At 45.2% G+C, this 16,688-nt stretch overlaps 1 long non-coding RNA gene across 4 annotated transcripts in view; it reads left to right on the top strand.

Annotated features, from left to right (window-relative positions):
* Nucleotides 1-16,688, top strand: part of LOC129456561 (uncharacterized) — a 162,049-nt gene that overhangs the window by 57,783 nt on the left and 87,578 nt on the right. For 2 of the 4 annotated variants that reach the window (XR_008648843.1, XR_008648842.1), the window contains exon 3: nucleotides 7,200-7,221. The exons of the other annotated variants lie outside the window; for them this stretch is intronic. This is a non-coding gene — a long non-coding RNA (uncharacterized LOC129456561). Of the gene's footprint in view, nucleotides 1-7,199; nucleotides 7,222-16,688 lie in introns of those variants that run through there. 4 annotated transcript variants of the gene reach the window in all.

The raw sequence follows: 16,688 nt of genomic DNA on the forward strand, positions 1-16,688 counted from the left end.
AAAGGGCCTCAATTAAGCAGAGGGCCACTTGTAAAGGTCTATTTTGGTGTAACGCAGGGGGTCAGCGCCGCCGCAGACGGGACGGAAGCTCCACCCGATGCAACGGAAGGAGAACAAGACGGGATCAAGATCTCACAGAAGCAATTTATGTTGGAGTTTTACAAAGCGCTCACATTACAGACCGCCCTGGGGTTTGCATAACTGACATTCTGTGACGACAACTTCTCCGACGGTAATAAAACACACTCACTGTTACATTCTGCTGGTGAAGGTGTGTCTTGCCCAAGGACACGAAAACATGCAACAAGATTAAACCTTTATAAGCTAAAGGTAGATGTCATACTGCCACTTATGCTAACTCTGCAGCTTCAGCTCAGTTTATATATGGACATAGCTAACCTGCTAAATGCTACGCTACAAACAGGAAGTGATCATGGCGCACTTCCTGCTCCATCGACTCCAGTTCACTCTCTGTGTAAAAACTGTCCTCTCTGTGTCCTCTCTCTGTCTCTGCTGCTTCAGACTCATTTTGGTCTTAAATGTTCGTATTAACCCTCTACATCACATATGTCAAACTCAAGGCCCGGGGGCCAAATGTGGCCCTCCACATCATTTCATGTGGCCCTTGACAGGGTAAACTCAAAGGTCTGATGGTCTTAAAATGTAATTTTTTCAGGAGATTCGCAGTTACACAGCCACATTTTTACATCTAGGCAAATGCACATGGAATATTTGTAACTTGAACAAGTAATAAATACAGAAACAGTTAATTAACAAGTTAAAAAGTAGTTAGATTTATTTTACATCCGGCCCTTTGAAGGCAGCTACTTTGCTAATGTGGCCCCCGGTGAAAATATGTTTGTCACCACTGATCTACATGATCCTGGGGTTTTTATTTCACTGTTGTGTCTGTAAATCAAGATCTGAACATTTTGTGTGAATGTCACTGTTGTTATTTAAAATGAGCTACTGCAAAATATAATTGCCTGAAAAGGATTAATAAAGTTTATGTGTCTGTTTATGTGACACAAAACGCATTTATTGAACAGTTTCATCTAATCACATCCAAAAGGAGCATCTTTTTCCTGCAGTTTTCTTGTCTTTTTTGGTTCCAGCAGTGAGTGATTATTGGATTTGAACAGACATAGATTTTAAAACTGATGCCCTTCCAACAAAGGCTTTTTGAAAAGTATTTTAGAGCGACGTTTGTTTGTATCAGCGATAATGAAAACACCAACGATTTAATAATGCCATACTGTGGGACATTCGAGGCAAACATGTCCGTGTGTCCCTCGGTCGACCAGGTCTGATCCACAGTAAAAGAAAAATGTTTTAAAATCTGTCACTGGAAAAATCGTTGTAGGAGAGAAGACGTTTGTCTGCTCGTCCACAGACAAACGTCACTCAAGACGCTTCTTCAGTTCTGCTCAGATTCCTGCTGGACAAAGCCTTATATCTGTCTGAGAAGAAGCTAACAACGCTGAAGCTAACGACGCTGAAGCTAACAACACCTGTTTGTTTACAATTTGTTTGTTTGTCTCCGTTTAATGAGCTACACTGAATCGTTCAAACAGGTGAGTTAGCTTCAGCGTCGTTAGCTTCAGTGTCATTAGCTTTAGCGTCGTTAGCTTCAGTGTCATTAGCTTTAGCGTCGTCAGCTTCAGCGTTGTCGGCTTCAGCGTCGTTAGCTTTAGCACCGTTAGCTTCACACAGATATAATCCGTGTCCAGCAGAATCTGACCAGAACTGAAGAATTCACTGTTAAACATTTTGTCCAGTGACAGAATAGATTTTGTTTTTCTTCTTGCCAAAGGAAAAACATCTTCAACTTGTCAGAAAAGTTCCACACTGAATGTATGAATGTATGTACAGTGTACAAGTCTTTTTTTTTTTTTTACCATTTTAAAATGTCGTTCCTAAGGCAGTTGTAGATCAAACTTTATTTCTGTAGCACAACCAGAGCTGCTCAAAGTACAACATTAAAAACACAACATTAAAAACAATAATCACACAAATCAACAGACACATTACACCAGAAAAATAAATAAAGTGTCACAGGGCCAAGTGCTGAAATCCATTCTAAATAAATAAGTTTTAAATTTGGCTTTAAACAGAGGCAGGTCAGAGATGGAACTCTACGGGCAACGATGTTTTAGATGTTTAGATGTTTAGATGTTTTAATCATGTTTGTTCTGTTGAATTCAGTGGTTTTATAAGTTTTTGCTCTGGTTGCATTTGTGTTTTTCAGACTCTTTTAAATGAAGCTCTCAGAAACATCCTCGTGGAGAGAAGTGTCATGTTTCTGCGTCTGTGTTAAAGACGTCGTGAATCTAACACAGATCGGGGACGTCACTGAACTAAAACCACAGATGAGACCGACCCATCGACGAGACTCTGCTGCAGCGACACGTTAAACCTTCGTCCCGTCTCGATGAAGCGCAGACAGAGGTGGATTAAACGAGGTAAAACACTTTGGAACACAACAGAACAAGTCTGATTAACAGATAATCGTCTTTGCAGTACATTTTTTAAAGTGTAAAGCGACTTTATGGACACCCTGGATAATGGAAATTGCTTTGTCTTATTATTTCTGTGTAACATTTCAGAGCAGCGTTGGGTCTGGGGAGACGTAATGAGGATCCACATAAATAAACTCATAAATACACACGGCGCTGGTGTTTTTCACTGTGCTGTTTACTCTTGTGTTTCATATTTACTATTGTGCTTCACAGTGAGAATCCGTGTGCTGTTCGTATACTAATAAAATATATATTGTGTGGACTTTGGTACAAAACACATTATTTTATCTTTGTTGTCGTCTCGTGGAGTGTTTCCTGCTCCTAATAGGTTTCTGAGACCCAGCTGTGACTTCATCATTTTTACTGAGAGCTGGATATTGAAATGTTGGATGAGTCAGACGGCGGGTACAGTGAACGCAAACACCTCCTCCAGTCCAACCTTTGTTTTACTCTGGATGCAATTCTCAGGAAAATAATCAAACACAACACAAAGAGTCTCCAGAGAACGCAGGACGCAATCGGCTTTTTACAAATAAAGTAAACAATAAGAAGCAGGAGTTTCACATGGTTTACAGGTTGGTGGTTCGATTCCCGCTAGAAATATATTAATTTGTCTCATGTTCAGCTTCTCTCGTGAACAAAGGTGTGTCAGAGTGAGATGAGAGAGAGGCAGCCACTTTACAGTGTTCTGTCCCAGGGCAGCTCAGCTCCATCAGTGTGTGCTGCAGATGAGTCCTCCACTCACTGTCCACTGTGAGTCCTCTGTGAGTGAGTCCTCCTTGAGTCCTCTGTGAGTCCACCGCAAGCCCAGTATGAGTCCACTGTGAGTCCTTCGTGAGTCCTTTGTGAGTCCTCAGTGAGTCCTTCATGAGTCCTCAGTGAGACCTCAGTGAGTCCTTCGTGAGTCCTTCGTGAGTCCTCAGTGAGTCCTTCGTGAGTCCTCAGTGAGTCCTTCATGAGTCCTCAGTGAGTCCTCAGTGAGTCCTTCATGAGTCCTCAGTGAGTCCTCAGTGAGTCCTTCATGAGTCCTCAGTGAGTCCTCCGTGAGTCCTTCATGAGTCCTTAGTGAGTCCTTCATGAGTCCTCAGTGAGTCCTTCATGAGTCCTCAGTGAGTCCTTCGTGAGTCCTCAGTGAGTCCTCAGTGAGTCCTCAGTGAGTCCTCAGTGAGTCCTTCATGAGTCCTCAGTGAGTCCTCAGTGAGTCCTTCGTGAGTCCTCAGTGAGTCCTTCATGAGTCCTCAGTGAGTCCTTCATGAGTCCTCAGTGAGTCCTCAGTGAGTCCTCAGTGAGTCCTTCATGAGTCCTCAGTGAGTCCTTCGTGAGTCCTTCGTGAGTCCTCTGTGAGTCCTCAGTGAGTCCTCAGTGAGTCCTCAGTGAGTCCTCAGTGAGTCCTTCGTGTTTTATTGGTTCCTCGGTGTTTACGTCTCAGATTGTGGACGTTCGTTTTATTTTGGACTTTCAGATCAACACTGAGGTTTACACTTAGAACGTGTCATAATGATCTGTGTTTATGGGGCGACGGTGGCTCAGTTGGTAGAGCGTTTGTTACTGATCTGAAGATTGACTCCCACAGGTGAATACTGTCATTGTGTCTTTGGGCAAGACACTTAACCCTCCTGTCCCCAGTGTCTGTGAGTGCTTCTCTGGGTCTTGTTTAAATCTGTGACGTTGCTGCTTAAAGCCCAAAAGCTTCGTCCGTTTCCCTGAAGCTTCCTCCACTTCAGAGCCGCTGCTGTGAGCTACACTGAAGTAAATCGAATTGGTTCAATACAAATCGCACAAACCTGGATTAATTTCATACCAATGTGAGTGATTTGTGATATTCGGGTGAGTCACAGCCGCAGGAAAAGAAACGATAAAGATTTAACCTACAGCAGTTGTTCTTTTGGCAGATCTTCAGGTTCCAGGTCCAGGACTCGGCTCCGTCACGACTGAAGCGGCTCAGCGTTTCTGACAGAGACGGAGGAAACTCTGGAGGGTCATTTGTTTTGTTTGTTGTTTGTTTTGTTGAACTGGATTCTGTGTTTTTGCTGTTTTATAGAAACAAACTGAGTGTCTGAAAAAAGCGGCGTAGACGGCGAGGAGAGCAGAGAAAATGAGCTCTCCTGAGACGCACGATGAAAAACAGAGCCATCTGTGCTGAGGGCTGCTCTCTGCAGACGAGCCGGGCCCGGTTCCACTCTTTGTATCGCTCCTTTACAGTAAATCAAGAGACGACGGCGCTTTCCGACGGATCCCGCGTTTGTGCGAGGGCCGTCTTGGCTTCGGCTCCGGCGTTTGCAAATATAGATGTGGAGACTCGAGGGAGGGCGGAGTCTGAGGAACAAGATAAAACAATAAAAATACATTTGACTAAAGCACGAGTCCATGAGTCATGAGCCAAGTTTAATGACTCGAATCTTCTGTAAACGAGACGTTTCACAGTCATACGACTTCTGTTAAAGGTCCACTGTGTCACTTTTCTTTGGTCTGCCATCGTCTCCAGGGAGATGTTATTTCTCTGGACAGTTCTCCGTGTGGATTCAAACAAATTTACTGCACATCTGTTCAAAGTATTTTTTATTTATTTTGTTTAAAAAAGTTGAAAACCTGCATATGCTCTGGAACAATGACGTCACCTGTTTGTCTCCATGGAGATAGTTTAATGCTATAATGTGGAATATTGCAGGCAAATAAACAACATCTCCATGGAGACGGCAGGTGGCGCCAGAAAATGCTGCACCGTGATAATCGCAGATGAGAAGGTCCAACACAGACTGTAAATACAAATGAACATAGCTAACCTGCTAGCGCCGCGTTCAAACAGGAAGTGATCACGGGTCACTTCCTGCTCCGGTTCACTTTCATTTTTTCCAGATCTTGGGACCTAAAAGAACCTGGTCCCAAATATTTAAACTGAGGAACACCAGACGAAACCTACAGAGAAATATTTGGGAATCCAGCTTGTAATCTTTGTTGGCGTCGGCTCAGCTCTGTCCATTCTTCTCCACAAGGTCAAATTCCATTCCACGGTTGGTCCGAAGCCCCGCCCCCTTTGGCAATAAAACCCCACAGACAGGTCGTTTTTAGATGAACCCAGAACTGACTTCAGGAAACACACGATGAAGCAGGACTCACTGGAGGAAGCCCGTGGTGAAGTGTGAAAGCAAAACATAACGAGTTTACAAAGTTTTACAAAACATAACGAGTTGGTCTGATGTTTTCTGAGAGTCGTGAGGCAGATGGACAATGACACGGCGGACGCTTCCAAACGGTCCACCAGAGTCCGGCCTCAAACACATTCTCCAGCTCCAAGGTCAAGAAGCAAAAGACGAGCAGAAAAACAAGACAGAAAAACTCCAGAAAACACACCGGGCTCGCCGTGACCTCACAGTGACATCATCAGACGCCCGTTAGCGAAGCCGCCGTTGGCCGCGTCGTCCCTTTGTTTGTTTGTTTTATTTGGAGAGTCGGTTTTGGTCGTCTGGTCAGAATCTCCGTGCCAAATCGATATGTAAATGAGCGCACACGGCGACGGATAATGTGGCGCGGAAAACCCGGACTGTAGAAGAAAACGAGGCATCATGGGAGAGATTTACGAGTTTATGATCAGCCCTGAGCATTTTTATTCAGACGTTTGTGTCCCTCAGTCGTCCGGGTTTGATCCAGAGCGAAAGACGAAGTTTAAATCTGTCAAATCGTAGATCGTAGCTAAGGAAACCCTCACACAACAAGTTACAGGTAAGATCCGTGGAGAGGCGTCCCCGTTTACAGCAACTACACCACATTTTTTTCTTGGCTATTTTATTTATTTTATGATATTTTTTTTTTGTGATAGTGAAAGACAGATGTGCTGCGTAAACGACTCGCGGCGTTCCAGGCTCAGCGCTGACACAGAGACGGAGACGGGCAGGTGGCGGGTGGGACACGGGCGGCGGTGGCTCAGTTGGTAGAGCGTTTGCCACTGATCTGGATGTTGGCGGTTTGAATCCCGCTCTCGATGTGTGCGCTGGTGTGTGAGTGGTTTCTTGATGTAGAACGCTTTGAGTCTTGAAGATGGAAAAGCGGCGTGTGACCATGTGACCAGAATGCGCAGCCAGAAAAGTGACACAATGCTTCTTTAATCCATATACACTGTTTTGAGTTTGGTGACGTTGGCGCCTCTGGGTCAGGACTGTTTCAATCTCAACGGGACTTTCCAATGGGACATCTAACGTCAGGGACAACGGGGGACTACAGGAGACAATAGGGGACTGCAGGGGACTATGGGGGACATTTTGGGACAACAGAGGACTACAGGGGACTATGGGGGACATTTTGGGACAATAGAGGACTACAGGGAACAATAGGGGACAGTGGGAGACAATAAGGGGCCTATGGGGGACCACAGACGAAAAGTAGCGTCTGATACTTCTGTCTTGGTTTTATCGTGTGTTTTATAAACTTTATGAACCTCGCTTTTCAAATAAACTAATGTGACCTCTGACCTATGAAAGTATTTGAGTATCTGAGTATTTGGACGTGTCTCTGGACCAACAAAAATACAAGTATCTAAACGATTCAAAAAGTGCAAGAACAGCAGCCAAATTCCAGTCATTTTAACTCACTCAGGTGCAGCGTTTTTCCACTGGATTCTTCCAAAGACGTCGGACCAAATGAAACTTTTCTGTCGGGGCGAGTTAGAGGGGGGTAGAGAGGGAGGGGTGTGTGTGTGTGTGTGTCGGGGTGTGTGTGTGTGTGGGGGGGTGTGTGTGTGTGTGTGTGTGGAGGTGAAGGTTGAGTCAGATCGGGAGCGAGACAAGGCAGATTGGCAGAGAAATGGAATCTGCGGTCTGCTCGCCAAACGTCCAACTCTCAACACGACACGCTCTATCCTCGGCCCCGCCCCCTCGGCCCCGCCCCCTCCGCATACCAGTACCACAGGTGCAGCCCTCAGAGCGGACGTCCCACAGGTGGTCATAATGTAATGGGTCAAAGTCTCTGATACAGATTCATTTGAGTAACATTTGGTCATCGCTGTTTATTTTTATACTTTTTGGAGATAAATGAGTGACACTGAGTTAAAACTGAATTTGACGTGTTTTCAGTGAATGAGACGAGGGGTCAGGTGGTCAGAGGGGTCAGGGGGTCAGAGGGGTCAGGGGGTCAGAGGGTTATACACTTTTCTAAACAGATTTACTCAAGTAACTTTAAAATAAAATGACATATTTATATTTTCCAGTTCTGTTCTTTAAGTCAAAGTGCGAGAAAAAAAATGAAGTGAAAGTAAAAAAGTGAAAGTACCTGTTTAAAAATGAACTTAAAGAGTAAAAAGTAAAACTATTTCTCACAGATTTTGAGTCTTTTAAAGCTTCAAATGTGGTGATTTTGATAAAGATTTGAGCTGAATTTTCTTCAACAGAAACAACTGAAACTTTTTTTGTTTAAATTCTGTTTGCGTAAAAAAAAAAACCTCAGACTTTTTCAGGTTTCACATAATAAGAAAAATACTTTTACTTTTCCGTCCAGTTCAAAGCTGTAGTGTAAAAGTACTCTCTCTGCTCTCAGATGTACTGAAGTAAAAGTACGCAGTTTAAAAAGTACTTGAGTAAAGTACTGGTGAGTTGCACGAGTGAAACGAGGCTGTTTAATGACGTCCGTGTCAAACAGAATCTGCGTGAACCCAAACACGGCTCCAGCTGTTTGTGCATCTGCTCTCGCTCCCGTCTCTTTTGCATATGGCACTTTCCGCCCGGGGCCATTTTTAACGACTTATTTCATAATGAACAAGAACGCCGCTTATTGAGCTAATGGCGGCGCAGCAGAGATGTTGTTCTGTGTTTATATGAGGCCGCCTGAGTTATGCGCCGGTCGCCAGGAAATCTCTGGGCTTGTGTCTAATTACAAACCATTATTTTCCTTTTGACAGGCATCGCCGCGGCGCAGCGCCGGGCGACAAACCAAAGTGCCGCTCGAGCCTAATCCCCGATGCTTTCAAGTCTGGAGCCGTTTGCGTCGCAGTACAAGGTTGTAATCTTTGGACAGTGATCCATGTTGTTTATATTTGTGTGTACTGGAGTAATGTCGCTATAACACAAGCTAACATTAGCTCCGTCCAAACATTTGGGTTCACACATAAATCGTGAGCTTTGTTTACTCTGGACGTTCGTACAACGTGGACATCGCGGCGAAGGTTTGATGAGGTTTAACTTCAGAAAGTCTGGACTCCACATGTGACTCTGAGCCGCCGCTTCACACGTTTAAAGAAAATGAAGAGATAAAGTGTGACGACGTGAATATGAAGAGTCACTGCAGAAACGACGCGTTTAAACACTGTTTATGGAGTATATTTATGCAAGAAGAGGAAACGCCGCCGCCGCCGCCACGTTTATGAAGACGACATCGACCACACAACTCTCACAGGGAGCTGGAAGTGTTCAGAACCGCACGAAGAACCTCACAAAGAACCGCACAAAGAACCGCACAAAGAACCGCACAAAGAACCGCACAAAGAAATAAAGACGACCCCAAGAGACACACTGGACACACAGAGACACACTGGACACACAGAGACACACTGGACACACAGAGACACACTGGACACACAGAGACACACTGGACACACAGAGACACATTTAAACTTAATAATAACATTTTAATTGACCTGATATGAAACAGCAGAAACACACACACACACACACACACACAGGTCTGAGCAGCTGGACGTTCTCTGTTCCGGACGTTCTCTGTTCTGGACGTTCTCTGTTCTGGACGTTCTCTGTTCTGGACGTTCTCTGTTCCGGACGTTCTCTGTTCTGGACGTCCAGTGATGCTGCAGGAGCCTGGTCCAGCTCCACAGACAGAATCACATTAATCCAGATGCCACGTCACAAATGTGTGGACTGTTTTTTCTAAATCTGTTTGTGGACGTCGGTTTTACTTTGTAAAGGAGCTAAAAGTTTAAATAATGTTGTGTTTCCAGGTCAAAGGTCAGCAGGAGCCTGGACACAGGTCACACAGGCTGTGGTCAGATAAAGTCCCCACTCTGCTCTGACGCTGTGGGGACCTCAGGGTTTTCTGTTTTCACTGTGAGACGAGAAGAAAGTTTGATCTGTATCTGAAAAGACTGTGTTAATGACAAAATACTGTGTTAATGATGAAATACTGTGTTAATGATGAAATACTGTGTTAATCATTAAATACTGTGTTAATGATACAATCCAAACATGACACAAAAAAGCTCTGATCCTGAAAATCTCAAAGTCACATTTTCTGTGACATAAAGAAACATCAGAAAAAAAATAAAATAAAATAAAATAAATCACAAATGTGGAGTTTGTGCTGAGGCCGAACAGATTAAAGTATTAACACGGAACATTTGTCCAGTCTGAAAACTAGAGTGTCATTTACCCCAGTGTGAGTGTGTGTGTTTAGTGTGTGTGTGTTTTGTGTGTGTTTTGTGTGTGTGTGTAATGAGGGCATCAGTGCTGAATAAACGCGCTGAGGCGTGTGATGAAGACGAGAGGCTCCTCCTCCAGAATGTTCAGGACCCGACTCCCCCAAAGAGAAGAAAGACTGAGGAACGAGGGAACGAGAGGAGGGAGGAGAGGAGAGAAGACTAAGGGGGATAGAGAGAGATGAGGGAGAGGAAGAAAGAATTACATCAGAGAGAGAATAGAGAGAAGTCTGAGAAAGAGAGAGAGAGAGAGAGAGAGAGAGAGGGCAGGAGGGGCAGGGTGGAGGTATGAAGAGAGAGAGAAAGACAGAGGTGGAACATATAAGAAGAACAGAAGTGAGAGATAAAAGTGAAGAAGAGAGGATGAGTGCAAAGGGAAAGCAGGTAAGAATGGAAAGAAAGAATGAAAGGGTTGAAAAGAGAGGAAGAGAAGAGGTGGAAGGGAGAAGAAGAAAAGCAAGAGGGAGAAAGGGCAGAATGAGAGAGTGGAGAGAGGGAGGAAAGAAGTGCAGTGGAGGGAAAGAGGAGAAAATGAGAGAGGAGGGAGAGAGGATGAGGAAGGAGGAAGAGAGAGGGTGGTATGTGTGGAGCGTCTGAAATGGGCCCCGCCCCCTCATGAATATTCAGTGACCCCCTGCGTCTCGCTCCTGTCACTTCTCCTGTGGGAAAATCCGTTGCCCTGGAAACAGTGGCCCAAAAAAGACACATTCCTCAATCAAAACGAACGGCTAAAGCTAACGACGTTAGCCCTACCTGCTAACGCTAACAACATTAGCACAAACCGCTAACGCTAATGACATTAGCCCAAACTGCTAACGCTAACGACGTTAGCCTATTATTAGCAACTAAACATGCAGCTCCTGGGCCAGTGCGGCTCGTGGTTTTTCTGTTCAGCTCCAAACGTCAAAAACATCGAGTCTGAGTGAAGTTTAAAAACACAGTGGAGCACTTCCTGTTTCACCACATGATGACATCACAAGGTGGAACAGAGTGTTTTCAGTTTGAGAGAAGAACTCAGCCTAAATCTGCAGGTTTGCGTGTTGTTTGCGTGTTGTTTGCGTGTTGTTTGCGTGTTGTTTGCGTGTTGTTTGCGTGTTGTTTGCGTGTTGTTTGCGTGTTGTTTGCGTGCTGTTTGTGTGCTGTTTGCGTGTTGTTTGCGTGTTGTTTGCGTGTTGTTTGCGTGCTGTTTGCGTGCTGTTTGCGTGTTGTTTGCGTGTTGTTTGCGTGTTGTTTGCGTGTTGTTTGCGTGCTGTTTGCGTGTTGTTTGCGTGTTGTTTGTGTGTTGTTTGCGTGTTGTTTGCGTGTTGTTTGCGTGCCGTTTGTGTGTTGTTTGCGTGTTGTTTGCGTGTTGTTTGCGTGCTGTTTGCGTGTTGTTTGCGTGTTGTTTGCGTGTTGTTTGTGTGTTGTTTGCGTGTTGTTTGCGTGCTGTTTGTGTGTTGTTTGCGTGTTGTTTGCGTGTTGTTTGTGTGTTGTTTGCGTGTTGTTTGCGTGCTGTTTGTGTGTTGTTTGCGTGTTGTTTGCGTGTTGTTTGTGTGTTGTTTGCGTGTTGTTTGCGTGCTGTTTGTGTGTTGTTTGCGTGTTGTTTGCGTGCTGTTTGTGTGTTGTTTGCGTGTTGTTTGTGTGTTGTTTGTGTGTTGTTTGTGTGTTGTTTGTGTGTTAAACGTGTGAATGAAACAAAACACAACTCCAGGTCTGTTTGTGACGAGGAAATTATATTAGAACAAAGAACAAAGAAAATAGAGAAATATGAACCTTTAAAGCTGCAAATGGAACCTTTCACACCACTAGGTTGTCATGGGAATGTTTTTTATTTAATGGCGTTAAACACATCAGTCTCCATGGACACAAGCAGGTATCACCACCAGGACAAATACAGGTCAGATCTGTGGAGAGGCGAGGCTGCTCACTGTGAGTGTGTCTTTAAAGGTGTTTTTGAGTGAAATGCTAAAGGGTCTAATGCTACACTGCGGAACACTCCAGACAAAGCAACCACATCTCCATGGAGACAAGCTGGCGGTGGAACCTCCCACAGAAAAAGTTGCGTAGTGCAGCTTTACCTCGACGGCTCATGATTATTTCACAGTTTGAGTTTGTGGCTCTGACTCTTCAGGCTCCTGTTTTATTCCAACGACTTTTTCTCGTTCAGATGATTTAATCGTGTGTTTTAAATCGCTAATTATTATGGCGACAGTCATAGCTCCTCCTCTTCTGAACCCGTGGAGTCTTCGTCATCATCATCATCATCGTCATCATTTCAGGTGTGTGATTGTTCTCTCTGTGCATGTTGCAGAGTATGAGCAGCTCTCCCCATACAGCGGCGGTGCAGCAGTGGTCCGGGGGCGGTCCGGCGGCGGTCCGGCGGCGGTCCGGCGGCGGTCCGGCGGCGGTCCGGCGGCGGTCATACGCTGCAGCTGAGCGTTATTGTCTCATCTCCAGTGGCGCTTTAAACTAGGGCACAGTGTGGGTCACATGTTTAGGTCAGACTCTCATCACAGAGGGATTCACTAATGTGACCTGGCAACCGCCGCGGCGCCGCTCTGAGTCTACAGACTCACACTCTCCCACAATGCACTGCTCTTTTATACACACTCTCCCACAATGCACTGCTCTTTTATACACACTCTCCCACAATGCACTGCTCTTTTACATTCAAACATCTGTGCAGTTTGAGTTTGACGTCGAACCTGAAACAGAAAATAAATATGACACGACGTGATGATGTCATCAACGCCACGGGAAGAAACAGAGACGAAGGATTAGGTCATGAGTGTGTGTGTGTGTGTGTGTGTGTGAGGGGGTGTGTGTGAGTGAGAGACAGAGAGAGAGTGTGTGTGTGTGTGTGTATTATTATTATTATTATCATTATTATTATTAATAAAATCCTCTTTGGGCTGAGCCTAAAAATAAAATGTAAATAATAATGTTTAATATTTGAAGCTTCTGTATTTTATGTCTATGTTTTTATTTTTAATTCAGTCTGATTTGATGTGTTTAATCATGAGAGTAGTAGTAGTTGTTGTTGTTGTTGTTGTTGTTGTTGTTGTTGTTGTTGTTGTTTTTAATAATGTAAAGACTAAACCAAAAGAATCTGATGAACTTTTTCTCATTTTCACAGATTCTATTTTTCATGATCCTGAAGTGAAACTGAGACGTGTCTGAGCAAAAGAACTGAGAAAACACAGAGTATATACACTGAGTACTGTACTCTGTGCTCTGTACTCTGTACTCTGTACTCTGTGCTCTGTACTCTGTACTCTGTGCTCTGTACTCTGTGCTCTGTACTCTGTACTCTGTTCTCTGTACTCTGTACTCTGTGCTCTGTGCTCTGTGCTCTGTGCTCTGTTCTCTGTACTCTGTGCTCTGTACTCTGTACTCTGTACTCTGTACTCTGTTCTCTGTACTCTGTACTCTGTGCTCTGTGCTCTGTGCTCTGTGCTCTGTGCTCTGTACTCTGTACTCTGTTCTCTGTACTCTGTACTCTGTGCTCTGTGCTCTGTACTCTGTACTCTGTTCTCTGTACTCTGTACTCTGTGCTCTGTACTCTGTACTCTGTACTCTGTTCTCTGTACTCTGTACTCTGTGCTCTGTGCTCTGTACTCTGTGCTCTGTGCTCTGTACTCTGTACTCTGTTCTCTGTACTCTGTGCTCTGTGCTCTGTGCTCTGTACTCTGTACTCTGTTCTCTGTACTCTGTACTCTGTGCTCTGTGCTCTGTGCTCTGTACTCTGTGCTCTGTACTCTGTGCTCTGTACTCTGTACTCTGTTCTCTGTACTCTGTACTCTGTGCTCTGTGCTCTGTACTCTGTGCTCTGTTCTCTGTACTCTGTGCTCTGTACTCTGTACTCTGTGCTCTGTACTCTGTGCTCTGTACTCTGTACTCTGTACTCTGTTCTCTGTGCTCTGTGCTCTGTACTCTGTACTCTGTTCTCTGTACTCTGTACTCTGTGCTCTGTGCTCTGTGCTCTGTTCTCTGTACTCTGTGCTCTGTACTCTGTACTCTGTGCTCTGTACTCTGTGCTCTGTACTCTGTACTCTGTACTCTGTGCTCTGTACTCTGTACTCTGTACTCTGTGCTCTGTGCTCTGTACTCTGTACTCTACTCTGTGCTCTGTTCTCTGTACTCTGTGCTCTGTACTCTGTGCTCTGTGCTCTGTACTCTGTGCTCTGTACTCTGTTCTCTGTACTCTGTGCTCTGTACTCTGTACTCTGTGCTCTGTTCTCTGTACTCTGTACTTTGTACTCTGTTCTCTGTTCTCTGTACTCTGTGCTCTGTACTCTGTACTCTGTGCTCTGTACTCTGTACTCTGTGCTCTGTACTCTGTACTCTGTGCTCTGTACTCTGTTCTCTGTACTCTGTTCTCTGTACTCTGTGCTCTGTACTCTGTGCTCTGTGCTCTGTACTCTGTGCTCTGTACTCTGTTCTCTGTACTCTGTGCTCTGTACTCTGTACTCTGTGCTCTGTTCTCTGTACTCTGTACTTTGTACTCTGTTCTCTGTTCTCTGTACTCTGTGCTCTGTACTCTGTACTCTGTGCTCTGTACTCTGTACTCTGTGCTCTGTACTCTGTACTCTGTTCTCTGTACTCTGTACTTTGTACTCTGTTCTCTGTGCTCTGTACTCTGTACTCTGTGCTCTGTACTCTGTACTCTGTGCTCTGTGCTCTGTACTCTGTGCTCTGTACTCTGTTCTCTGTTCTCTGTACTCTGTACTCTGTACTTTGTACTCTGTTCTCTGTGCTCTGTACTCTGTGCTCTGTTCTCTGTACTCTGTACTTTGTACTCTGTTCTCTGTTCTCTGTACTCTGTGCTCTGTACTCTGTACTCTGTGCTCTGTACTCTGTGCTCTGTACTCTGTACTCTGTGCTCTGTACTCTGTTCTCTGTACTCTGTTCTCTGTACTCTGTGCTCTGTACTCTGTACTCTGTGCTCTGTACTCTGTACTCTGTGCTCTGTACTCTGTGCTCTGTACTCTGTTCTCTGTGCTCTGTACTCTGTACTCTGTACTTTGTACTTTGTACTCTGTTCTCTGTTCTCTGTTCTCTGTACTCTGTACTCTGTACTTTGTACTCTGTTCTCTGTTCTCTGTTCTCTGTACTCTGTACTCTGTACTTTGTACTCTGTTCTCTGGTCTCTGTATCCGATTACAGTTACTTTATAAAATCAGATGAAACGTGTTTCTCAGTTTTGGCTCAAACTGAATCAGAAAAATATCAAACTCTTGAGGTGAGATTTAATTTGTCTGTGTCTCCAGAATTTAAATGTGACTCTGTGTAAAAATACTCAGAACTGCAGTACATTATAAAACATGTTACTGCAGTACTCAGCAGTATTCAGTAGTATTCAGTATCTGTGAGTCGCAGTATTAGGATGTACTTTTCCTCCGTCTCTGGATTTAGGTCAGTTCTTTCACAGATGGACAGACGCCCCAGGACTCGACAAGTGAGACAATGGACCTGGAATAAACTGACCAGAGGGAGGGAGGGAGGAGGGAGGGAGGAGGGAGGGAGGGAGAGAGGGAATAAACTGACCAGAGAGAGGGAGGGAGGGAGGGAGAGAGAGAGAGAGGGAGAGAGAGGGGGAGGGAGGGAGAGAGGGAAGGAGAGAGAGAGGGAGGAGGGGGGGAGAGAGGGAGAGAGGGAGGGAGGGAGAGAGGGAGGGAGGGAGGAGAGAGGGAGAGAGAGAGGGAGGGAGGGAGGGAGGGAGAGAGGGAGGGAGGAGGGAGGGAGAGAGAGAGAGGAGAGAGGGAATAAACTGACCAGAGACACGGAGGGAGAGAGAGAGGGAGAGGAGGGAGAGGAGGGGAGAGAGAGGAGAGAGGGAATAAACTGACCACCCCCAGAGAGACAGAGGGAGGGAGAGAGGAGGGAGGGAGAGAGGGAGGGAATAAACTGACCACCCCCACAGAGACAGAGAGATGGAGAGAGATGGAGAGAGAGGGAGAGGAGGAGAGAGGCAATAACTAACCACCCCCAGAGTGATGAAGAGAGGGAGGAAGGAGAGACGAGAGAAGAGAGAGGAAAGAGGGAGAGAGGGAATAAACTGACCACCTCCAGAGAGACGGAGAGATGGAGAGAGAGAGGGAGAGGAGAGAGGAAGATGAGTGTGTAGGGAAAGAAAGTGAAAAGAGTTTAAAAAAGAGGTAGAGAATGAGAGAGAGGGTGATACAGAGGAGAGAGAGAGAGAAGAGAAAAGGAGACAAGGAGAGAGAGGATGGGTGGAGAGAGAGAGGTGGACAGCGTCATAATAATCACAGTGGACAGTTTGGAGCTGCAGATCCTCGTTCAGGCTCGAGGCTCCATGTGGAACCACCGAGAAATCCACAGACAGAAGAGACAGAAGAGACAGAAGAGACAGAAGAGACAGAAGAGACAGAAGAGACTGAAGAGACAGAAGAGACAGAAGAGACTGAAGAGACAGAAGAGACAGAAGAGACAGAAGAGACAGAAGAGACAGAAGAGACTGAAGAGACTGAAGAGACAGAAGAGACAGAAGAGACAGAAGAGACAGAAGAGACAGAAGAGACTGAAGAGACAGAAGAGACTGAAGAGACAGAAGAGACAGAAGAGACAGAAGAGACAGAAGAGACTGAAGAGACAGAAGAGACAGAAGAGACAGAAGAGACAGAAGAGACTGAAGAGACAGAAGAGACAGAAGAGACAGAAGAGACTGAAGAGACAGAAGAGACAGAAGAGACAGAAGAGACTGAAGAGACAGAAGAGACAGAAGAGACAGAAGAGACTGAAGAGACAGAAGAGAC

The sequence above is a fragment of the Periophthalmus magnuspinnatus genome, chromosome 10, assembly GCF_009829125.3.
Source record: "Periophthalmus magnuspinnatus isolate fPerMag1 chromosome 10, fPerMag1.2.pri, whole genome shotgun sequence".
Taxonomy (NCBI): Eukaryota; Metazoa; Chordata; class Actinopteri; order Gobiiformes; family Gobiidae; genus Periophthalmus; species Periophthalmus magnuspinnatus.